The following is a 24,885-nucleotide window of genomic DNA, read 5'->3' as shown; positions in this document are numbered from 1 at the left end:
CGCCAGATGCAGCTTGTCATGCTGGCCACGTGACCCGGAAGTGTCTGCGGACAGCGCTGGCTCCCGGCCTCTTAAGTGAGATGAGCGCACAACCCTAGAGTCTGGCAAGACTGGCCCGTACGGGCAGGGGTACCTTTACCTTTACCTAATTTGCCAGACACTCTCAGGGCAGTGCTGCTGCTGCTGCTGCTGCTGCTGCTGGATTTCTCCAACTATTTCAGGGTTCAGGGCTCACCATTAGCATTTTATTTTTTTGCTATTTACACCACCACCAACAATAGAAAAAAGCCATTGCACAGCTCCTGTAATGGCAGTCCAGCCAACATTTTCTATCTACCATGTTGCCCTGGATGTATTTTCATTCCAAGTCATTGAGAGGAAAATGGCCTCTGTCCCCTTCCACCCATACCCAAAATGGCAAAGCGTGTTCTCATTAAAGGAGAGCACGTGTTGCGGATGGGGCCGAGCAAAGCATCCCATGGTTGCCAGGCAGGATAGATTGAAGGGGCTTGGATCGGATTGGTGGTTGGTGTTACTGGGGTAAATTTGATGTTGCCAATTTAGGGGTGGGAACAGAGGTTATTTAAACAAGGCTCACAGCATGTTCCTTTCTCTTTCGGTGTGGGCACCGGATCACCCGCCCACCCTCCCTTGATTGGGTTTGTGCTTTGACCTTGCTATGCCTGTCATGGGGTCGTCCGCATTGGTGTGGGGGCCTGGTAGGAATTTTTCCTTTTGGCTGATTAGTGTGTGCCAATTGGTTTTTGCCTACTGCGTAGCAAATCGTCACAACTTGTAAGGTTGGCGGTTAGGCATTGGTTTAAATTGGTTGGTGGAGGGGTATGGATTGGCTGTGCCTGCCCCTCCAATGCTGCTGCTGCATGGGAATTCCGTTAAAGGAATTCAGGGGCTTACCATCCTCTTGTCCAAACCCCTGGAATCGGGTGCGGGCTGCGTAAGCCCCTGGGAGCATGCGGGGAGAAGCTGAGGGTCTGTGTCGCAGCTCCAGTAATCCCTGATCTTGTTCCTCCACACTGACTCTCGCTGGAATCCGGGAGTCAGTGCTGTCCCCCAAGGTGGGGGGGGGGAACAGATAGTCATAACCAATGCCTAAGCAACCACTCACAATTTGTATGTTTAATAAAGTTGTGGCCAAAATTATGCCAAAAACCTTAAACAAAAATTATGTGTGATGTGTGAGTTATTGGGGTAGGGGTGTTTTGGGGACCTCAGCACACAAATGATATTCAGCCAAATGGTCCTCTTTTTCAAGAAAGAACATTCTATGACAATCTCTTTTAAGAAATTTGCACTCAGATCAGTCCTACATAACATTTAACATTATTTTTAATTGAGCCACTGGCTAGGATCGGGGGAGAAATGCATTCAGTTCACATTTTCATGTAAACCCTACATAATTTCCACCTCCTGAATCAATAAACAAAGGAACATGCAGTTTTCATTTGAAATTTGCACGTAGTGATGTAGTTGCATGTCAAAGCCCCAAGCCACCCCCATGAGAATAAAGACACAAGGACACAGAATTTTAGGTTAATGTTAATGGGCAAAATTTAGGCCACAACTTTATTGGTTACAGAATGTGAGCGGTATTGGCAGCAACAGACTATATCTGACTCCTGCCTGCCTTGCAGGAAGTCTGGTAAGGGTAAACCACCAGTAGGGGGAGCCCCGCCGATGTGGATCGACTTGAGCATCCCCTGGGTTCCTGCTGGGGTTGTGGCATGGCCCAGCCCCTCCCTGGGCTTTGGACAAGATCCACACCCCTGGATTCTTTGCACTTAGTGATGCAGTTACCCAACCCAAAAAGTGTAAACAGAAATGCATATGTTTCGGAAAACAATGTTACAATACCCTACATATATTAGGGGGAATATTACCCCACTCTTACTTACCATCCCAGGCCGCCCATCTGAGGCCACATTGTTCTTTCTTTTATCAGATCAAAATGATCAGACAATAGCAAAGGTTGCTATGTTTATCGAGGGTGCAATGAGATTAAGGGCCACTATCTGAACGATAATCTTGGTCATTTGATTGCCCTTTTTACCCATTGCTGTCTTTTTTATTTGTATATATTTTATTTGTATATATTGCTTGTTTTATGTTGCTATGGCCGTTGGCTAATGTGAATAAAGTTTATCTTATCTTATCTATCTGTGGGGCATGTGGTACTCTTAGCAATTCCCCATCTGAGGAGTGCAAGTCAGGCAAGGATAGCTCAATTGGTTAGATCACGGTGCTGATTACACCAAAGTCGCAGGTTTGATCCCCATACGGGACAGCTGCATATTCCTGCATTGCAGGGGGGTCTAGATGATTCTCAAGGTCCCTCCCCTGAGATTCCATGATATGACCTGCCACACTAGAGCAATGCATTTTCTCTTCCCACCCCAATTCTGTTTCTTTTTAAAAAAACAGTTTTGTTCCCATGGAAGCCAGTGGGAGAGAATTTAAAAGAATTCCATGGCTGCTGTACTGCGCTCTCTAATCAGAAGGCATGCCAGGGGAATGGGAGAAGGACCACAGCTTCTCTTGCCATGCTTGAGACATGTCCACAGAAACCTCAATCCCTGCTGCCTCTGAGGTTAGAGCTCCAACATCAGGGAGGCAGAGGAGGTGGACATTTCCTCAGTCTTGTGGAAGAGTCAAGCAAAGTCAGATCCCCCTCTCCAAAGGCAGAGCTATCTCTTCAAAGAAGGAGATCCTATGAAGGCAATGGCCTCTAGGATGCCCTTGTAAGGAACCGTAGGATTTCAGCCGAGCTAAATTGAGGAGACATTAAGACTAAGGAGGTGAACAAAAGGCAAAGTCACAATTGTGTTGGCAGTATATGTTAAATTCAGCATGGCATCCAACACCACAAGAGATTTCATACGGCAGAAAGCAGGCAAGAATCTTACTCAACACTTTATATTGGAAGAACATTGGCTATGTTTTTTAAAAAGGTAAAGGACCCCTGGATGGTTAAGTCCAGTCAAAGGCGACTATGGGGTTGCAGAGCTCATCTCCCTTTCAGGCTGAGGGAGCCGGTGTTTGCCCACAGACAGGTTTCTGGGTCATGTGGCCAGCATGACTAAACCGCTTCTGGCACAACAGGACACTGTGATGGAAGCCAGAGTGCATGGAAATGCCGTTTACCTTCCCGCTGCAGCAGTACCTGTTTATCTATTTGCACTGGCATGGTTTCAAACTGCTAGGTTGGCAGGAGTTGGGAAAGAGCAACAGAGGTTCACCCCACCGTGGGGATTTGAACTGCCAACATTCTGATCAGCAAACCCAAGAGGCTCAGTGGTTTAGACCACAGTGCCACCCGCGTCCTGGCTATATTTTACCTCCACTGTCAGAAGCAATATCCCTCTGAACACCAGCTGCTTGGAATTGCTGGTGAGTAGAGGGCTATTATGCTCAGGTTCTGCTTGTGGGATTCCCATGGGCATCTTGTTGGTCCCTGTGAAACCAGGATGTTGGCATTTGACCTCACCCAGCAGGATTCTTCTTAGGTTTTTAAGCAACCTATTTAAACATGCACAGTGTGGAAAGCCACCTCCCCCAGACACCTAGATGCAATATTCTGCTTTGCACTTATGAAAAACAACAGCAATCCTCTTGTTGGCATAAAATAATCTGAAGAATTTTACTGTTTAACTGGACAAGCTTTATGACATACAAACACCTCAGGTAGCATAAATACTAAGTGAGTGTAATAAAACTGGCCGGCAGCCAGGAAAGATAGCCGGATGGTGCTGAAGATATGAGATGCTGTTTAGTGAGGCAGAAGACGAAACCTTTAGCGGCATAAATATTTAAATGGCATAACGGGGTATAATGGCTTTTTACGTAAATTAGTTTTACTACTTAAATCTACACCTTGTAAAATTACAACCAAGCAGCCCAGTTATAGCTTTGTGTTTGAAGGGGGGAAAGGAAGCAGCAGAAAACCAAACAAAGCACAGTTTTATTTAAACATCTTCACATGTCTGGTGGATATGACTACTACTTTCTCTTGCTACGTGTGGGCTAAAATCCCGCACAGAACTTCAGGAGGGCATGGGACTCCATTCAAGCACATTGAAGAACAAGGGTCTGTGTGTCAGTATCCCACCCCACAATGTTGGATAAGCAGGAGCTCAAATAGGTGGCACAATCTTGAATGTGAGGAATCCAGGTTTATACCATTCTTAACCTGGGCTCCAACATTAGTTAGTTGATCAAGGCCATATAGAAGAACAAGTCTTGCTGGAGGATAACCAGAATGGCTTTTGCAAGCGTAGGTCCTGTCTCACTAAACTTTTCAAGTTCTTTGAGTGTTTCAACAAGGGGAAGATAGAGGTGATTGATTCGACATTATGTTTTGATAAAGTGCTTCACTGAAAACTCCTAAGCTTTGTAGTCATGGGATAGGAGGAGAAGCTTTTTATGGGTCAGTAATTGAGCTGGACCATCAAGAAGGCTGATCGCCGAAGAATTGATGCTTTTGAATTATGGTGCTGGAGAAGACTCTTGAGAGTCCCATGGACGGCAAGAAGATCAAATGCATCCATTCTTAAGGAAATCAGACCTGAGTGCTCACTGGAAGGACAGATCGTGAAGCTGAGGCTCCAGTACTTTGGCCACCTCATGAGAAGAGAAGACTCCCTGGAGAAGACACTGATGCTGGGAAAGATGGAGGGCACAAGGAGAAGGGGGCGACAGAGGACAAGATGGTTGGATAGTGTTTTCGAGGTTACCAGCATGAGTTTGACCAAACTGCGGGAGGTAGTGGAGGACAGAGGTGCCTGGCGTGCTCTGGTCCATGGGGTCACGAAGAGTCGGACACGACTAAACGACTAAACAACAACAACAAATTGGTTAAGGAACAGGAAGCAAAGAGTTAGAATAAATGGGCAGTTTTTTCAATGGAGGGATGTAGATTGGTATTAGGAACTGTGCTTTTTAAACTAATTCATAAATTATCTAGAGTTAGGGGTGATTCCTAAGCTAGGCAAGTTTCTGATGGTGCCAAATTGTCCAAGATTGTTTTTGAAAAAGGATTAAGAAGAACTCCGTAAGTATCTATCCAACCCGGGTGAATAAGCAGTAGAATAGCATGTGCAATTCAGCTTGTGCAAAGTGATTCACACCAAGGCAAATAATAATAATAATTTCACATATACACTATTACAGTGTCATTCTAGGAAATCGTGAAGGAAATGGCATCTGGCATGTTAGGGCATGAGGCTATCCAATGAAGCTAAATGTTGGAAAATTCAGGAGAGACAAGTGCAAGTACTTCAGGCTGTAAGAGCACAAGTAAGGAAAATGGAAACATTATTTTCCCCTCCCTCCCCACCCCCTGCTGCCCCCCAAAATGAAAACTTTGCCGTATCCATGCTTATTTTATAAAGTCAGAGTTTACAAATAATTCAAAGTCTTGTTATTCACAGCAGGATCTGTTTTTTTCAGAATACCTCAGCTCCAATTAATTCATCAAAACAAGTAGCTGCCTCTTCAAAGTAGGGCAAGCACACCCAACAGAGGCCAAACTCTTTGAAAACCTGATCATAAGTGTCACAATAGGACACCATTGGGTGATGCACACATTGCAAAAAGCCTGCTCTGGTAGGGAACCTAATCATTAGCTGATGCTGGAAAAGAAGTCTTTCATTTACTACTTCCAATCAGATTCTTCTTCATGCTGAAGAGTATACAAAACAAAAGCTGTGGCTTCCCAGCGTGCATCTGATTACCAAATAGGTACAAACTGGCTTCCTCAAAACTTTCCCATTTCTAGAGTTTTCAGCCTTTATCAGCAGACCTTAGCTATCCTGTTCTGTTCCTGACCTCACATGACTTTACAGCAGACCCGCTTGCAAGTTTGCTGTGCTGTGTACCTCATTGAAAACTGTGGCTTCCTCCCTTGTGCTAAATTAAAGGGATGTTTGGATGTTCATTCCACTGGAAGGAATGGGGATGGGGACAGGGAGACAGCATCCAGGCACCAGGCTCTGCCCACAACCTATACACATAATAATTATGTGTGCAGCGCGCTCCACTCAGACACCTCTACCTATGCCCAGATGTCTCCACACCCATCACACAGAAGGCAGTGGTGGATTATGTTGCCACAATGTCAATTCCACTTTAGGAAAGCTCCTTCTATGCACAGAATATAAATCCACATGCAGGAGCCTGTGGAGCAAACTCCAACTTCTTCGGTAACACTGGGCCCTCTGGGCATACTCCCTGTAGCTGCCTTATTCATGCATAGAATTTGCAACAGGGTGGGGTGGAGGGGATGGGAAATCTTGGGCAACGTGCCCTACACATGCAGTGTGAAGGTGACTGTGTGAAGATGTTGGCTATTTGCAGTTTAGTAGCACTGCAGAGACGCGGGTGGCGCTGTGGGTAAAAGCCTCAGCGCCTAGGACTTGCCAATCGAAAGGTTGGTGGTTCGAATCCCCGCGGCGGGGTGCGCTCCCGTCACTCGGTCCCAGCGCCTGCCTAGCAGTTCGAAAGCACCCCCGGGTGCAAGTAGATAAATAGGGACTGCTTACCAGCGGGAAGGTAAACGGTGTTCCGTGTCCTGCGCTGGCTCGCCAGATGCAGCTTGTCACGCTGGCCACGTGACCCGGAAGTGTCTGCGGACAGCGCTGGCTCTTGGCCTATAGAGTGAGATGAGCGCACAACCCTAGAGTCTGTCAAGACTGGCCCATTGGGCAGGGGTACCTTTACCTTTACCTTTACCTAGCACTGCAGAGAGCTTGCTGGGGAGACCATGCAAAACAAGAAACTCAAAAATAACTTTAACAAGGTTTTAATAACAAAAACAAAAACTCCTTTTACACTAACAACAAACCAGGCCCAACCACCAACCCATACCCCAGGGTAATGAGAGAGCTAGGTGCTGCTCTTTATATACAATACCCAATTGCTGACACACAGTTTGATTAACACAACTCAGCAGCACCTGCTATGTTTCACAGCTGTAAGCCCTGGCCCTGGCCCTTAAAGACATACACAACTTGTGAAACAATAATGAACCTTCACATTTTAAAGTGACCATTCAACAGAATAGGGCTCCTGTAGTGTTAGTTATCCATTCTCCTTGACGGTGTGGATTGGCTCACTTGCTTGAATGCTGTTTGTGCTACAGATGCTCTGTGCACCTTCATTCTGCTTTGTGTCGTAAGTCCTCTTGAGGGGTTTAGTATACTACAAGGGCATGAAGAATGTGAGAGCAACAAGTCCTCACACCTCAGGCACATGCCCCAGCCAATGTGTGATCATTGTTGGCCTGAAAGGGCAAGCGCCCCTTTGAGAGAACAACTTTTCTGGAATTACTTTTCTTGAACATCATCAAATGTTCAGATCCTCATTTTTCTTTGTTACCTACATCCGCTGTTTTTTTTTGTGACAATATTCACCGGTATGGAGTATCATCGCCACTTTTTATGCTTCCTGTGGCAGCCATTTTGTGCTCACAGCACTGTTATTATTTTTACCAAAAAAGAGAGCTTTCCTTACCTGTATTCCCTACACACTGTAAAAACTTGGCAAGAGCTTGCATTTAGCCCCTTTTAATACCAGGCCTCTCTAGTTTCCCAGCATGCCTTTGGGCCACACGGTTTGTCACAGAAGCAAATTGGGGGAAAGGTTAGAATTAGCAGATTAGTTCGGGACAAGAACATCTCGATTAAGGATGGATGAGCTCCTTTTCTTTAACAAAAAATGAGCTGCAAATAAGCCACATCCAGATGCTATTTTTGTCTGAGCACCTTCATCTGCTATTGTCCTCGTCTCTTCACAGCCATAGCCAGAGGGAAATCTCACAGATGTTTCCTAATCAGGTCATCCAGCACACTCCATTTATCCCCAAAAGACAATTCCTCATTCCCCATTAAATGCCGCTCTCTATTCCCTTTGTGAACATGGCATTCCTGGCTTGAAAGAAGCTACTACAGGCATTAAACTATAGATGTAGATACTCTATATTAGCACAACTGTTTAGCAGCCTAGGTAGAATAACCAGTTTGTGGTACATTTCAAGTGCTTATATTTATTAGTTTGTTTAATTAATTAATTAATTAATTAATTAGTTGTAAAGCACCTAAAATCTACCAGGATCCCTACCCAATCTGCTTACTCCTGAAGAGAGCAAGCTATTTCAAATCATAGGAGGTGGCTTGATTTTGAAAGCTTACCAGCTTTCTTCCCTGATGACAGGACTGCCCTTTCTTGAGGGAAGAGTGCAACTCATGCCTTGGGCACCAGATACTGGGGGGTGGTTATAAGCTGTTGAGGTTCACAGCTGCATACTCCCTGTGACCTGTCCTTCTCCCCTCAGGCTAGTCTGCTGCTGCCCTCCAGGGTGATGAAAGACCTCCTCCCACATTTAGTGTTGTGATGGGAAGCCTCAGACCTGGAGGTGGAAAGCAGCTCACTAGGCTTCCTTACCTGGCCCTTGCGGACTCTCCCCAGACCATGGCCCTCCCCAGGCCCTCCCTGCTTCCCAGGTCTCCTACCTCACTGCATGCTTTTTGAGTGCATTCACCTGATCATTGATCATACCCTTTGCTTGCCAGGATACAGAGAGGGGTGGGTTGTGTGTGTCAAAACGGTTGACTTTCATAGGTGTGGGATGTAACTGATTGTACAATAATGGCAGCTTTTTCTGTGGCTCCATCCACTTTTACTTCTGGCACATGGCCCTTGGAAGGTTGTCCATGTGGCCCTAGGGCTAAAAATGTGCCACGCCCCAGACTTATGCCACAAAGGACCATGGTGTTGTGTAATACCAACTATGAAAATGCAGCAAGCTTAGTGGAATAAACGCTGTTTTTGAAACTCTGTGCTTCCTCTGCAAATAAATTCATTACCAAACCTCTTTGCCCACGAGACAGGCGGGCAGCAAAGAGACAGGCAGGGCATTACAGGTCCCATGGACTTAGATTTGTGAAAGAGGAGACGGTTGAAAAGGTGAGGGGAAAAAGGGAGCTGGAGCTTTTAATATCTTCTTGAAAAGTTAATCAGTTGATTTATGACAGCCAAGTGTTAGCGTAATCTTCGCTGTGACTGGGTAGGCAAAAGTGGACATCACGTTGTCACGTTTTTCAGAGATAAATTCACACTGATTTGCAGGGTAACCTGTTTGGATTGAGATCACAGAGTAATTCATGGGCATAAGACAATGAGGTTTTGCACATTTATTGGGGTTTTGTCCTCTTGCTATGTGTGGAAATAACTCCAGTGCCATCCCTGAGATGTTTTTTTTCTAGGACCCACCTTGTACCTGTGACTGTGATATGTCTGAATCATTTTTAATACTGGATTTTAAATTGATGCAAGCCACCCTGGGACCTGCTGGTAAAGGCCAGGTAATACATTTAATTATCACCTTTTTCATGGTAGGCTGCTAATGACTTTAGGGATGCTCACATAGGCTAGTGGGTCAAGCTGCCATTCCTCAAATTGTTAACTAATAAAGTTGTGATCTTTTCCCCTTAAGTTTTGTCTCTCAAATTTGTTGTTGGGGTGGGCAGCCAATTGTTTTGCCCTTTCCATCACTATTAATCGGTTATTCAGTGGCTGGTCCTGATTAGGCCTCACTACACCAGTGTCTTCTGCCTTCCAAATATCACGTGTGCATTATTGACCTTATGTAAACAAAAATCTTCCGTTAACACTTGCAGGCTCCAATTTCCTCTATTTCCTTACAAATGGTGGAAAACATGCTTATCACTTATAAAATATGAAATGTGTTATATCTTATTCATGAATCCTGATAGTTGCTCCGCAGCAGCCTTCAAATGTACCTTCTGCAAATATCCAGATGAACAATTTATGTGACAAGTAATGACACGCTAACATCTTTGAAAGTTAAGTATTTGTGTTAATGTTTTAACAGAGACACTTTTAGTGACAGATTCAGTGGATATTCTTCCACTCCCCCCAACACAAAATGCCATCTATCTTCTGTGTGCAGAAATTGTAGACACAAGGGAGCATTCAGCGGTATACCTTTGCAGTGTTTGATGATCATAAAAAGGTAAAGGGACCCCTGACCAATTGGTCCAGACACGGATGACTCTGGGATTGCGGAGCTCATCTCGCTATATTGGCCGAGAGAGCCGGCGTACAGCTTTTGGGTCATGTGGCCAGCATGACTAAGCCGCTTCTGGCGAACCAGAGCAGCGCACGGAAACGCTGTTTACCTTCCCGCCGGATCGGTACCTATTTATCTACTTGCATTTTGATGTGCTTTCGAACTGCTAGGTTGGCAGGAGCAGGGACCGAACAACGGGAGCTCACCCCCTCACGGGGATTCAAACCGCCGACCTTCTGATCGGCAAGTCCTATGCTCTGTGGTTTAACCCATAGCGCCACCTGCGTCCCAGACTAGACTAGACAGACCCGCATCCCAGACTAGACCAGACAGACTAGAGTAGGACTTGGGACGCGGGTGGCACTGTGGGTAAAACCTCAGCACCTAGGACTTGCCGATCGTATGGTCGGCGGTTCGAATCCCTGCGGCAGGGTGCGCTCCCGTTGCTCGGTCCTAGCGCCTGCCAACCTAGCAGTTTGAAAGCACCCTCGGGTGCAAGTAGATAAATAGGGACCGCTTACTAGCGGGAAGGTAAACGGCGTTTCCGTGTGCGGCTCTGGCTCTCCAGAGTAGCTTTGTCACGCTGGCCACGTGACCCGGAAGTGTCTGTGGACAGCACTGGCTCCCGGCCTCTAGAGCGCACAACCCTAGAGTCTGTCAAGACTGGCCCGTACGGGCAGGGGTACCTTTACCTTTTATTACTTCCCTTGATATGGACAGTACACTTCTATTGAGTGTGGTCTGTTATTAGATGAGAAGCTTCAATATGGTGGTGCAGTTGAACACCATGCGTTGGACGGATGTGTGATAATAGTGATGCATTATTTGACCATTTGTACCTATACCTATACCTATACCTATTATTTGACCATTTGTACCTATACCTATACAGACCAAGCAATGTGGAAGCCACTTCTCTGTGGTATAATCCCATACCAAGTGAAGGGTGGTCCATTAGGGCAAATGGGGCGCTGCCCCATGTCCTCAGACTGCCCTCATTTCCTTGTCTGTCTTCTCACTTACAACTAGTTCAAGGAGTGACTCTGCCTGCCATTGGCTCTGGCTCCATCTGCTGTTTGTCTCCCTCCCTTCCACCCTGCCAGTCCCATTCATCACCAGCCAGCATTCCCCATGCAGAAGTCTTTACCAACCTGGTACCATCCAGATGTTCTGGACTATGACACCCATTAGCCCCAGTGAGCATGCATGTTTACAGCATAGTGTATCTGTGTGTGGATGAGTATTGAAATCACCTGGGCAGGCCCATTCATTTAAGCCTAGTAGACCGCATATGGCATGAGGAAATGGCAGTGGGCCAAAATGGCAGCCCCAGTTTGCCACTCCACTTGTCAAATGCCCTCTAACCTGCTTTCCCACGGCAGGTAGAGGCTGCTGCTCTTGCTCCTGCATGCAACCACCCCTGCTGAACTTCTATGCCTTTGCTCTTCCTTTCCTATATGATAAGTGGGAAGTCCCCCACACTTCAGGGTAAGGAAGGAGAAAGGTGGAGATCCATTCCAGCATAATCTTAAGCGACAGAAGCAGAAAACAGTAAGAGGAGAGAAAACAAAGGAACAAAAACGGTCACACCCAGCATCCCTCTGGGATTTTAGGAAACAGATTTAGAACCCAGCATCTTAAAATATGGACGTGTACGAGGCGAAAGAAAACTCCTGAGCACCTTTGGCTGCACCTAAGAGCACTTCCAAGCTGTCAACCTGAGAGGGGAACACATCACTGTCTAGATCCACTGTCTAGAGTGGATCATGCACATAATATTGGGTCATCCTTCCAAAAGCATTTCTGTTTTGCCTGGATTATGCTTCAGATTGTTCACCCACCTCCTCTCCATGGCTGCCTTCTAACACATGTTCAGGACCTTCACGGCCTCTCTGCAATCCGATATGAGAGAGAGAGAGAGAGAGAGAGAGAGAGAGAGAGAGAGAGAGAGAGAGAGAGAGAGAGATGGGTCTCACCAGCATACCCTATTCCAAATCTCCAAACTGCCTTTCCCAGAAGTTTCATGTAGATCTTAGACTTCATGGGAACAAAATGAAATCCTGCAGCACACCCATGCTGTTTGGCCATGGGTCACACAACGGAACCACCTTGAAACTTACATTTTTGATCCTCAGTATTTTTATTCTGCTGTTTTATTCATTTCCCTAGCAAACCAATTTCTCTCTTTGTTGGGCCTTTGCATTCAGCACCATGTATGGGATCTGAGCATGAATTTTTACTCAGTGACCCATTTACTTCTCTACACTGAGCCATGCATAGCAGCACAGTTTAAACCCATGCCAGTTGTGCTCTTGGTTTCCAGCTTTCAGGCACTTGGCCACTAGGAGCTGCCTGGGATGACCAATTATTTTGCACATAAGCCGCTTAACTGCCATCAAAAAGTCGTTGCTTATTACAGCCACAATGAACAGAGCTTGGATTTGAACCAGCCACCAAGCAGTGTCTCCATATGCCACCATCTAATCCCAAGCATCATCCACTGCCCTGTGAGATATAAATGTTAATTCTATCTTAGGAAAGCCATCATTTCAGCTACTTGACTTTTAATCCCTTGATCCAATGAATTGATGGGATAGTCTTGGTTAGCATCTTGTGCTAGGGAATTGTTATCCCAGACCTTGAATAATTCCACCTGGTAATGTCTCACCTCAAGCACTATGCTTCTCCTGAAGTCCTCGGAGACTGCTGATTTTCAGACTGAACTTGGCAAGGAGAAGTGATTCTTAGCATAACCCCTATCTAGGACTGAGTAGCTATGGGTTCCATGGTGTGTGAGCAGCTGCTGCAGTGCTGGTCTAAAAATATAGCTCCAGTGTAAAGTTGTTTAAGGGATCAATGTTCTCCCTCTTGCCCTAAGTGAGCAGAAGTAGTTTAAATAGAATCTTGAATGGCCAACTGTTCTGTCACACACACCCTGCTTTAAACTTCACACTGCCAAGGAAAGCGAAAGATGAAGAAAATGTCTCTCGCTAGTGCACCAGTGCTAATTTTATCCATATCTGAACCACTTTGGAAGAATTAAATGCACCACTATGGATCAATTTAGTGGAGTGATGATTTAAGTCTTGCTTGTCTACCACCAGGGCCAGCTCGCCCGTGAGGCGGGGTGAAGCAGCCACCTCAGATGGCAGAAATGCAAGCGACGGGGGCCCCATGGCCTCCTGCTGCTTCCACTGGGGAAGTGGTGCCAGCAGTAATCTCACCAGAAACCAGTGCTGTTGGCAGCGCTGCTTCTCCTTCAGCAGCAGAGGCAATGGGGCTCATACTTTAACTCTTGTTTTGTTTATTTAGTCGATTTGTTGATGCAGAAATAAGCCCCACTGTGTTCAGTGGAGTTAGGTAAAGGTAAAGGGACCCCTGACCATTAGGTCCAGTCGTGGCTGACTCTGGGGTTGCGGTGCTCATCTTGCTTTATTGGCCGAAGGGAGCCGGCGTACAGCTTCCGGGTCATGTGGCCAGCATGACTAAGCTGCTTCTAGCGAACCAGAGTAGCACACGGAAACGCTGTTTACCTTCCCACCAGAGTGGTACCTATTTATCTCCTTGCACTTTGACGTGCTTTCAAACTGCTAGGTTGGCAGGAGCAGGGACCGAGCAACAGGAACTCACCCCGTTGCAGGGATTCGAATCGCTGACCTTCTGATTGGCAAGTCCTAGGCTCTGTGGTTTAACCCACAGTGTCACCCACGTCCCACCAGTGGAGTTACTCCTAGGCAATTATGCACAGGATATCTACCCTCTTCCTCTTAATGCACATGCAAAAGGCCCAGTCTTGGAATAGCACGCATACAGAGCCAGTGCCTTTTTGTTAATTGATATTTATTGCCAGCTCCTATCATAGGAGCCAACCCCTAGGGGCTGTGGAGGCTTCAGCCCCTACAGTAAAATATTTGAGGGGGCTGGGCTCCCACAAAGTTGATGGGCATTTCCATTCAAATAGTGTGTGTGTGCACTGCAGCTTACCTGGGCCCAATATTTTATTCAAGTTGCCACCCCGGCTCCTATTACTTTACCTCAAGGAAGATGTTGATATTTAACATCTGTACCATAAAACTATACTCCTACCAGTCCTGCCCTGATCTTTCCATATGACCCAGAACAATTCTGATAAAACCGCCCGCCTGCTAAGTCTTCGTGGAAAGGGAGAGAAAGATTGTGAAGCACTGTAGGAGGTTGGAGCTTCACGATCAAAATTCATGATAAAAAATATTAACTGGGTCAAAACAGGTGGACTCAGTGGTAATAGAAAACAGACCAGTGATGAGTCAGAGAGGAAGCTGATCCATTTAAAGAGCAGCACTGAAGGGCAGGCATCTCAATGCCAGAGCAACATTAGAAAAACTATCAGAGAAAAATTGTGATGGAGAAAGAGTTAGTACTGAGAATCTATATACAGTATATATGAAATATGTTGTCATAATTATTATTGTCATCGTCATTATTTGTTTGAAGTGCGGCATTTTAACAACACTGGGAGGGGGTGGAAAGGGAGTGTGTTCAGAGAAGGAACGAGTAAATCTGTCAGTTTTGGATGCTCTCAGTTTCTCATTTGTTCTGCACCTAAGTTCGTTTCTCCATATTTCCACATCACTTTTAATAAATCACTAAGTTGTCTCTAAAAGATGAGATCAAAGTACCATCCCAGGTTCTAAGGCTCTAGGATGCCATTCCAGACAAAGGGAGGTCAGCAAAAAGAGGTATTTGGACTTCCCAATACCTATACTGGTTGGTAATTGACGGAGTCAGCCCACACATGAGGCAGGGTAAACCACCCGCCTCAGACAGTGGAAGTAACAAGAGGAGATGGCGCCGCTCCTGCCACTTCTGTCACGGCTGGAATGTCCTCCTCTCACTTAGTTTTTGTGAGAGTGGGGTGTTCTGGTGGCGGTGAATTGGGGGGCAGGTGGTGGTGGGAGGGGCACACTCATTTCTCCTCAGCAGGCAAAATGGGGCAGGCTACACCTGATAATTGAACACTGGCAGGGATATATCTATCCTTACAGAAAAGTAGAAATGCAGTGGTGCTAGGCTATGGAAACCTCCTTGGAGAAGGACAAAGAGTATCGGCTGTATGATGAACAGGTTGAGGAGCCATTATAGGGAAGCAGAAAACTTTCAAAGATTTTATGGGGGAGCTACAAATCGAATGGTTTGAATGATTTTCATTTTCTTATTTGACTACTAAGGCAGGGATGGAGAACCTGACCTCCCCCACCCCCATCTCATTAGACTCCAGATCCCACCACCCCTGACCGTTGACCATGCTGACTCTGGCTGGTGGGAGTTGGAGTCCTACAATGACTGAAGGGCTACAGTTATATGATCCCTACTCTAAGAAAGTTCTTTCCGCATGGTGTTTGGATCAGGCTTTTAGTGTGGTTTTGGTGTTGTGGATAGGATGAATGAATCTGACATTTTGGGTCCCTCTCAGTTTCTCATTTTCCCAGTCTCACATTTGTTCAATGTTTGTGAACTTTTTTTTTTTGGAGGAGGGTGGAGTCAGTGGCGTAGCGTGGGTTGTCAGCACCCGGGGCAAGGCAAGTAATTTGCGCCCCCTAACCCATGGATTTTGCACCCCCTAACCCGTGGAGCGCGGGCCCCCAGATGTTGCGCCCGGTGTGGCCGGCCCAGCCTGCACCCCCCATGCTACGCCACTGTAGCACAGAACACCATCCCTAATCCTGCAACTGCAAAAAGTTCTGCAGCACAGCACAACAGACTGTGCAAAAGGATCGTTGTTGATGCTTTTATTAAAAAAATGTAAACAACAGCCATCTTTATTTACACTATGAGCTAACTGTCTGAGATGGGTAAAACCAATCCCAAAGGGCCCTTACAAACAGTAGATTATGCTACATTTTCCTTGTTTAAATCCACAATGTTTTGGGGTTTTTTAATGCACTCTACCTCCCCACCCTTATACCCTTTCCACCCAATATGGTAGACATACACCTGGTGCCTTTGTCACACATTACATGCACCCAACCCCTTCCCTGCAGTCAGCTAGATTTCCCTCGCAATAAACGTGGGTGGGTAGGTACCGGAGAAGGGAAACCTGAAAAGAGGAAGTGGCTGCTTTCCTGTATTCTGCCTCAGGGTCTTACTGCCCACCCTCCTCTGTTTCGTTGCTGTGTTTGCCCAAACGGAACAAAGAGCAGGGAAAGCCCCTCCCCTCCAGGCAGAGAGAGAGAGAGAGAGAGAGAGAGAGAGAGAGAGGCGCCCTCCACGAGTTGTCGAGCTTGGGCAACGGCTGCGCGGCCGAAGGCGAGGCGCTAAGGCGCCGGCTCCCCAGGCTGCAGTGCTTGGCCAGGCGCCGCGCTTGCATGCCTGGCCGCGCCCAGCTCGCCTCAGCGCAGTGCACGGAAAACAGAAGCAGTGGCGGAGACGACGACCCCCCACCCCAACCAAGCCTCGATTGCTTGTCCCTTCCCTCTGGACTCGCGCCCCCCCCCAGGTGTTGCGCCCGGTGCGGCTGGCACCCCTGGCACCCCCCATGCTACGCCACTGGGTGGAGTGGAGAAAAAATTGTATGAAAATTTGTATGCATTTTTCTGGGGATTTGTCCTAAAATGCACATAATTTTGAATTGATTTCCCCTGATTCAATGCATTTTTATTTTATTTTTACTATATTCTCACTAATGCTTTTTTTGAACACACGTTCCCTAATGTAGTGATGTTTTTGTACACCTTGGATGAAATAATGCAAATTTCACAGTAGGGGTCTGCATTGTTGTTCAAGCATTGGCTCGGAAAATGCAAAATTAGGTAAGGTAAAGGTAAAGGTACCCCTGACATTAGGTCCAGTTGTGGCCGACTCTGGGGTTGTGGCGCTCATCTTGCTTTATTGGCCAAGAGACCTGCCTTACAGCTTCCGGATCATGTGGCCAGCATGACTGAGCCACTTCTGGTGAACCAGAGCAGCGCATGGAAACACCATTTACCTTCCCACTGGATCGGTACCTATTTATCTACTTGCACTTTGACGTGCTTTCAAACTGCTAGGTTGGCAGGAGCAGGGACCGAGCAACTGGAGCTCACCCCATCGCAGGGATTCGAACCACCGACCTTCTGATCGGCAAGTCCTAGGCTCTGTGGCTTAACCCACAGCGCCACCCGCTGTACATGCATGTTAAAATGTGAGCTGAACTAATTTTTACCCATCTGTATTTGTGACCTCTTTCCTCTCTCTTGTTCTTTTCTCCTTTCTCTCAAGTGGGCTACAAAATAGAGATGATGACAGAAGATCAATGTACTCAGCAGCTGTCATCCTTGCAGGTGTGCCAAGTTGCTTTCTCTATTGCTGCTAAACCTCTGTAGCAGTTTACCAGCCCAGTGGTAGGGAACATGATACCCTCGGAGGTCCTGTCAGTCACATGAGACATTTAGTGCAAGGGCCTGGCTCCTGGCATTATGTTGAACTCAACACCAAAATCACATCCCACCTCTATGTCTTGCCTTTCAAATCTTTTGTTTGCAAACTGTTAGACAGGTGGTGAACTGGTGGCACATAATTAGCTGTGGCGTGGCATGCCAATCTGGTTATGAAATCATTGTTAAAATGCTACCAGAAAACTATTTAATAACAACTCTGGTATATTGAGAGGGAGCTGCAGTCCATTGGCAGGGCACGTACTTTGCATGTAGAAAGTCATGAGCCAAATGGGTCCAATTTGGAGGGATTCAGGCATCGCTTGAGTCAGGGTAAGATAGTCACAGATCACTTTGGCTTAGGGTAGATGACCCAGAGCAAACCAAGGCTGTAATGGGAAGCATGAAGGAGAGAGGCAGCAATGCAAAGACCAAGACCTCTTGGGAAAAGGTACAAGGCCAAAGCTGCTAGACTCTCCTTCCTGCTCGGAACACCACAGAGTGTCTGCTATGTTCCCTGCATGAAAGCAGCTTATGACTCATCACTGCACAGAAACACTTTCTCCATTCAACAGCTACTGAATGGAGGAAGCAATCTTCCTGGGTTTAGGTAGCCACTCATAGGCAGTTTCCCCACAGAGAAGCTGCTTGCGATGGAGCACACTGCAGAATTGAACCCTCTGTAATCAGTAGGGGGAGATGCAATGTCCCCAGCCCCCTCCCAGCTGTATGTTTAATTAGGTTTTTCTACTCTAGCCCTATGCCCTGAAATAATTCAGAACTTGATTTGAAGAGGGATGAGGGGTGCCTGGATTGGCCCAGGGCAGACTTGATTGGGAGAACTGGATTCGGTGCAGCCCTCATTCCAGGCTCAGCCCTTCACATCTCCATGTAGGTCTGGAAGGTTCCTATGTTCCTATGCAGATTTCATATGCACATAAGCACTTGCAAAAGAACAAGTAAGACTGTCCAAGGTGGAACACAAGGAAGGGGCACAGCTCCATAACTCTGGCACTGAAGAGTAGAGATGGTGATTGAAGAAATGAGGGCCAACGTTCAGATTTGGGATACTGATGGAATACCACTTGCTGAGAATCACAAGTGAGGATAATGCTCTTGTGCTTGCATACAGCCATGCAGCCAGACATATGCATCACCTTCTATTCACATTCATGATCTCTCTCTCTGTCTCTTCCAACTCTATGATTTTTTGAGAAAACAAACAAGCTAAGGCTTCCCTCCCAAGCTTTTTCAAAACAAGGAATTTCTGTACTCCTGTGGACATTAGGAAGGCTCTTTTTTCTTAATCTACCCTGAACACAGGTGACCAAAACTATAAACTGTATTCAGAAACCAAGTCTAAGTGCTCTGTGCTGAGTGTTTTATTTCCCTTATTCCTATTAGAAATTCCTATTGCACCCTAAACTGCCTTTTTTTTTGCTGCCTTCTTTGTATCTGCATCACACACTGATGACTCAGAATCGTCTTGCGATCGACCGAGGCTCCTGGGTCTCTTTTCTCCTCTCTCAGTAAATGCCCATTGTACTCATATAATTGCCTTTGAAATTATTATGAGACCCCCAAACAACTTCCCTTCTCTACAGCAATAATAACGATAAGCTATTTTTGCACACATGGGTATGAGAAAATATTGTTGAATGTTTTCTTTTTGGGTCTGTGTTGTAAAATTTGACCTTTTGGCAACTTAGTTATTCTATTTCTCTCTCCCGCCCCTTCTCCCCGAGATCTTCCTTATAGTCATATTTATCTTTCTCCCAAATTCCCCCCTATGGCCTACTAGAAAGGCCAAGCAGTGTTGTCCTTAATCACATTTTTATTCTTCTCGAGTGCCCTGGTGACGACTTGTTCTTATCCATGCGATTACCACAAAGCCACATGCACTCTCATTTCCAATCATTCTCTCTTTAGCTCCTGTTTGCCCAAGCACTAATGAGTTTGTATTTGCATAAACGGGAAGCTCAAAACTCTCCTGAAACAATAGCTTAATAAAGTTATGGGGTACGAAATGGAGCTTAGGGTGCAGGCAGGCACTGTGGCAATTCTACTCACTTGGTCACAATTGTAACTGGCTGGAACGCAGACAACTTCTCACCACTTCACTGCAAACGAGTACTGAATTTCTTGAAAGTTTTCTTTTCTCATCTCTTTCTCAGGGTACCTTAGAAATTCTTAGAATTTGGGTGGGTGGATAGCTTCAGCTTACATTACAGAATGGAGACAAGAGAGATTTGTCCATTCCAGTGCTCTCAGTTTCTGATTTTCTCCTGTTCAGTTCTCCAGATTTTCACATCAGCTTGCAATTCATTTATTTGCTTCATGGAAATTCATCAGCATCTTTCTATAAATTTCTTCTAATATACGTATGTTTGTGTGCAATTTTGCCAAATAAACACTGAACCAATGCAGCCAAACGGTAGTGAGGCTTCAGGATTGAGCTTACTCAGCAGCAGTGAAGACAGTGTAGAAGAATACTTTGCGTCTTCATTGCATTCCCATTGTACCACCCCGTAGAGCTTTCCTGAGTGATGTGTGGCCTTTCACATTGTAGCCCAAAGGGGGTGGTGGCACCAACAGTGGCCCTACAGCCACTTGTTTGCAAAGCATGTCGAAGATAAAATTGCTTGCATCAGCTGGTACCTTAACTCTGCTATTATAGCAGGTGAACCTCAAGAGATATCCTGAGCACTGCCTAGCCCAGTTTGGTTGAATGAGCTTAAACTGAGGATGTGGACAATGCTTGGATCAGTGTGGGTGCCCGCATGTGCTCTTGACCCTTGCTCTTCATGGATGATAAAGGGGGGTGGGGTGGATGGACCAGGGTCCCTGACTCCTTAAGAAGCCTTCTATGCATCCAGAAAATATAAACTACTGACCAATTATTCATTTTCCCTTTTGGGGACAAGGTTCTTGACCAGGTGGTTACTGATCAGATCCTTGGATGTCACCAGTTTTCTAGATCCATTTTGGATCTGGTTTTGGCACGGGAACTGCAGAACTTGAGCTGGCAGTTCAAGTTCTTCGTCCAGCAATGAAGGCCAGGATAGACTGAGTATATATAACGACAGAGCCCCAGAATACATTTGGGATGTAACATTTTTCAAAAAGAAGATTTTTCTCCCCTTAAAGCCGTAGGCTAGCTAGCAGAACTAAACTGGATTGATTAATCACAACACCTATTGTTTGGAGCGTGCCATGCAGAGATTTGTGTTTATACTCCCTTGATATGCCGAGTTCATTTCACATCAAATTATTCTGCAGAGATAGTGTCCAATTCAAAAAACAGCTTGAATGTCATTTAAATGTGCTTGATGCACCTTTTTACATGATAAACACATTGCTTGATCTATTGCTTGTGAATAGGACAGTTTATGCTTGATCTAATGTCAACATTTAAAAAGATGAAACTTTTATGTCTTGCTGGATTTGCATTCAAGCTACCAATGCCGAACCTCAGTGTTTAATAGGAGTTATTTATTTCCATAGCAATTGAGTTTATGGGGAGAAAAGAAAACATGTTTGAAATATGAATTCTTGCCTCAAGGATACTCGTTATGTACCTACTTTTGTCACATTACTGTGACTATTTAGCATGTAATCCAGTATTGTGCTGTATGGGAGTTAGAACTGACAGGTGCATTCTCTTGTGCATAAATCGAATTAGAAGTTTGATATTGAATGCTACAGGTTGTATGCTCACACAGCAGGATTTCTCCCTTTCTCTCTCCTCTGCAGTCCCCCCCTGCACTCTCAAATTCTGCTCCAAAGGGATGGGGGGGCCTTCCAGGGCAGATTTTTGGGGGAAATTGGGAGGGGTTTTTTTTTTTTTGGGGGGGGGGGTTATGAGAGGAAGACTTGCTGCCTGAGTGGAAGCTCACTTACACTGTGTTGAATACAACCCAGTATATAAAGCAATTTCTCTAAGACAGATCTGCACAGCTTGTTGCCTATAAACCTGAACACAGCTCAGAAAAGCTACACTTCTTCAATTGCTTGAATACACTTCAATTGCTTGATTTTCCCTTCCATTTTTACTGGCCCTGGCAGGAAGAAAGAACAAGGGATGCCATTGTATTCCAAGCCGCCCTTCATTGTGCGACTTGCGCTGGCCTTGCTCAGGTTGGGAACAGGAGTCACAAATTGTGCAGGAATAGAGATGTATGTTAGTCACCATAAGTTGCCAGATTCCAGCTCCCAGCCTGCATGGCCGATGGTTAGGAATGATGAGAGCTGAAATCCAGCAGCATGTGGAGGTCTCCCAGGTCACCATCCCTCCCCTAAAAAAGGTAAAGGTAAAGGACCCCTGACAGTTAAGTCCAGTCGCAAACGACTCTGGGGTTGGGGCGCTCATCACGCTTTACTGGCTGAGGGAGCTGACGTTTGTTCGCAGACAGTTTTTCTGGGTCATGCGGCCAGCACGACTAAGCCGCTTCTGGCAAAACCAGAGCAGTGCACGCAAATGCTGTTTACCTTCCTACGGGAGCGGTACCTATTTATCTACTTGCACTTTGACGTGCTTTCAAACTGCTAGGTTGGCAGGAGCTGGGACTGAGCAATGGGAGCTCACCCCATCGCGGGGATGCGAACCGCCAACCTTCTGATCGGCAAGCCCTAGTCTCAGTGGTTTAGACCACAGCGCCACCCGCATCCCCATCCCTCCCCTAAGAGTATGCAATTCAGTTCTGCAGTTTATAAACTGATTTAAGTAGGTGATTCGGGTGGAAAACCAAACTGTGGTTTGTCACAAGGCTAAGCAAAGCAGGATCACAAACCATGGTTTGAAACTGCTTGTAGGCTGCTGCTTGGGATAGAATTGTCACTCTTACAGAAGAAGAAGAAGAAGAAGAAGAAGAAGAAGAAGAAGAAGAAGAAGAAGAAGAAGAAGAAGAAGAGGAGGAGGAGGAGGAGGAGGAGGAGGAGGAGGAGGAGGAGGAGTTTGGATTTGATATCCCGCTTTATCACTACCTTAAGGAGTCTCAAAGCGGCTAACATTCTCCTTTCCCTTCCTCCCCCACAACAAACACTCTGTGAGGTGAGTGGGGCTGAGAGACTTCAGAGAAGTGTGACTTCAGAGAAGTCCAAGGTCACCCAGCAGCTGCATGTGGAGGAGCGGAGACTTGAACCTGGTTCCCCAGATTATGAGTCTACTGCTCTTAACCACTACACCACACTGGCTCTCTTACAGGGAGGGGGTTTGCCCTCATCCCTTCTTCTTAATGAAAGATGACTTTGGGAGTTTGCTTTCAGAGGGAGGGGGTTAGGAGGGGTAATTACGTGCTGGCCTTTGACCAATGGGGAGTGGGGTTCAGCTGGACTTTATAAGTCTGCCCCTTCCCCAACTCTTGCTCCTTGTGTTTCTTCTGTGCCTTCCCACTCTCCCTATATGAAGTCTGCGTTTCTGCTAGTTGTCAGTAGGACGGGTTTTTGGAAGGGGGATTCCTTGATTGGCCTCATGGTCCCTCCCTTTTGATCTACTCCCCACTGCTGGGATGAATTAGATTGGCATCTAAGAGTGTTGTGGTTTGGTTGACCATTGAGACATGGAATCCAGGCAGGTGAGGAAGTGGGAGAGAAAAGCCAGTATAACTGGGTTATGAGCTTATTTTAGGGGTATTTTGCTAGTAGAACTGGCACATCCCACTGGACAGTGGGGCTTTGGTATGTGTGTTGGGTTCATACCCAAGACTCACCTGGTAAAGAGGGAATAATTCCCTACTCATCCTTATCTCAAAACCGACAGCCTGTGGCTGCATAACATGTCCTGGGGGTCTGGAGGGCTGCTTCCATACCAGAATTAGTAAACATCCTCACCTGCTGGCGCTATATTAATTCAGTTTATTTGGTGAAATTGGTTTTCAGTTCTTCCCAACTGTTTTTTTGGGTGTTTTTTTTTTTAAAGAATAATAAATACATCCTTGCCCCCAAATGCTTGCTCAGTCTTCTTTGCTGGGTGTCTGGGGCAAATTGTACTTTTCTGTACATCTGCAACAACCATCAATGGTTTAGAGTCTAAAGTAGTTAATTTTGCGAAGTTACGTTTCCCTATTTTGTATGATTGATTACAACGTTCTGATCTTTATTCCGGCTCTCTAGTGGAGACAGAACCTGCTTTCCAACTACGAAGGTTATAGCTTTAATCAATTTGTAATGGAAACGTAAAGCCTTCGTTGGCCAGAAATTCTCATTTGCATTACTAATGCCTCATCTCTTCTGTATTACCAATGAACACATGTTCACATAAAATAGGAGAAGAGGTGCTAAAAGGCAATCTGGGATGCCTGGTGTATGAAAAAAAATCATTTTGCATATTTACTGTATCTTGTATTCAGGATAGAGAACGCTTTGGTAATTTCTCTCTCTCTTTCTTTCTTTCTTTCTTTCTTTCTTTCTTTCTTTCTTCTTTTCCCCACAGTCATTCACTAATCACTTCATCATTGTTGTGACATGGCATCCTTCCCTTGTTCAAGGGGCAATGCCATGCCTTCTCTCAGCTGGAGCCCTGAAGGAAGCCTCCAGGCATGAGGACATGGACACTTCGCTTGGAGTGTCTGTTGGCTCAATTTTAAATAGTTCTGCCACAAAGCCAGTCTTCAGACTCATATTTATTTCCATCTGGATGTTCCTTTGGCTCCATAGCTGCACACATCTCTAGTGCCATGGAAGCAGCAGCAAATGAAAATGTCACTGTCAGAATACAACCTGAAAAGGAGTCTATGCTACTCGCTGCGTGTGCAGATATTGCACAGATGATACCATAAAACACAATGTGGAAAACCTAGGCCCTGGGCAGGGCAATCAAATAAATGAACAAGTAATTCTATTTACACAGATTTAGATTGAAGAGGTGTATCATTGAAAAGGGATCAGATCCACTAAATCTGTTGGGTTCTGATTAAGGATGGGGGGAGAAATTCAATTCAGTTCATATTTAGAGCTGAAACTAGCCAATTCCATACTTTCCCAAACAATACACAAATCTAAACACAGACATGCTTTGAAACCCACACGTCTCTGAATTTTGCAATGCAGTTCTCAGGCCAAGTAATTTGTACGAAAGTGTGTGCACTAGGGCAATGTGTGCATAAAGATGCATTACATACATACAAAAATGCATTAAATTGCTTTGCAAAAATGTGTATATTTAGTGAAAGTGCATACATAAAAGTGTATAGTTGGGGACGGGGGGGGGGGGGGGGGGAATAAACCCTGATGAGTTTTCAAGAACCCAAAATGAGAGCAACCAAAATTGTCAGATTCACCCATCACTAGTTCCTGTAGGGCTTTTCTTTTTCTAGACATTCCCAAATTAGTTTCAAGGTCCAGTGATAGTGCAAGCAGGGAGAGCCATGATTAAAGTAGAACTGTTCTGTTTCT

This window comes from Podarcis muralis, chromosome 6 (assembly GCF_964188315.1).
Source record: "Podarcis muralis chromosome 6, rPodMur119.hap1.1, whole genome shotgun sequence".
NCBI lineage: Eukaryota > Metazoa > Chordata > Lepidosauria > Squamata > Lacertidae > Podarcis > Podarcis muralis.
The sequence above is the reverse complement of the archived record's forward strand: the minus strand, read 5'-3'. Positions refer to the sequence as shown.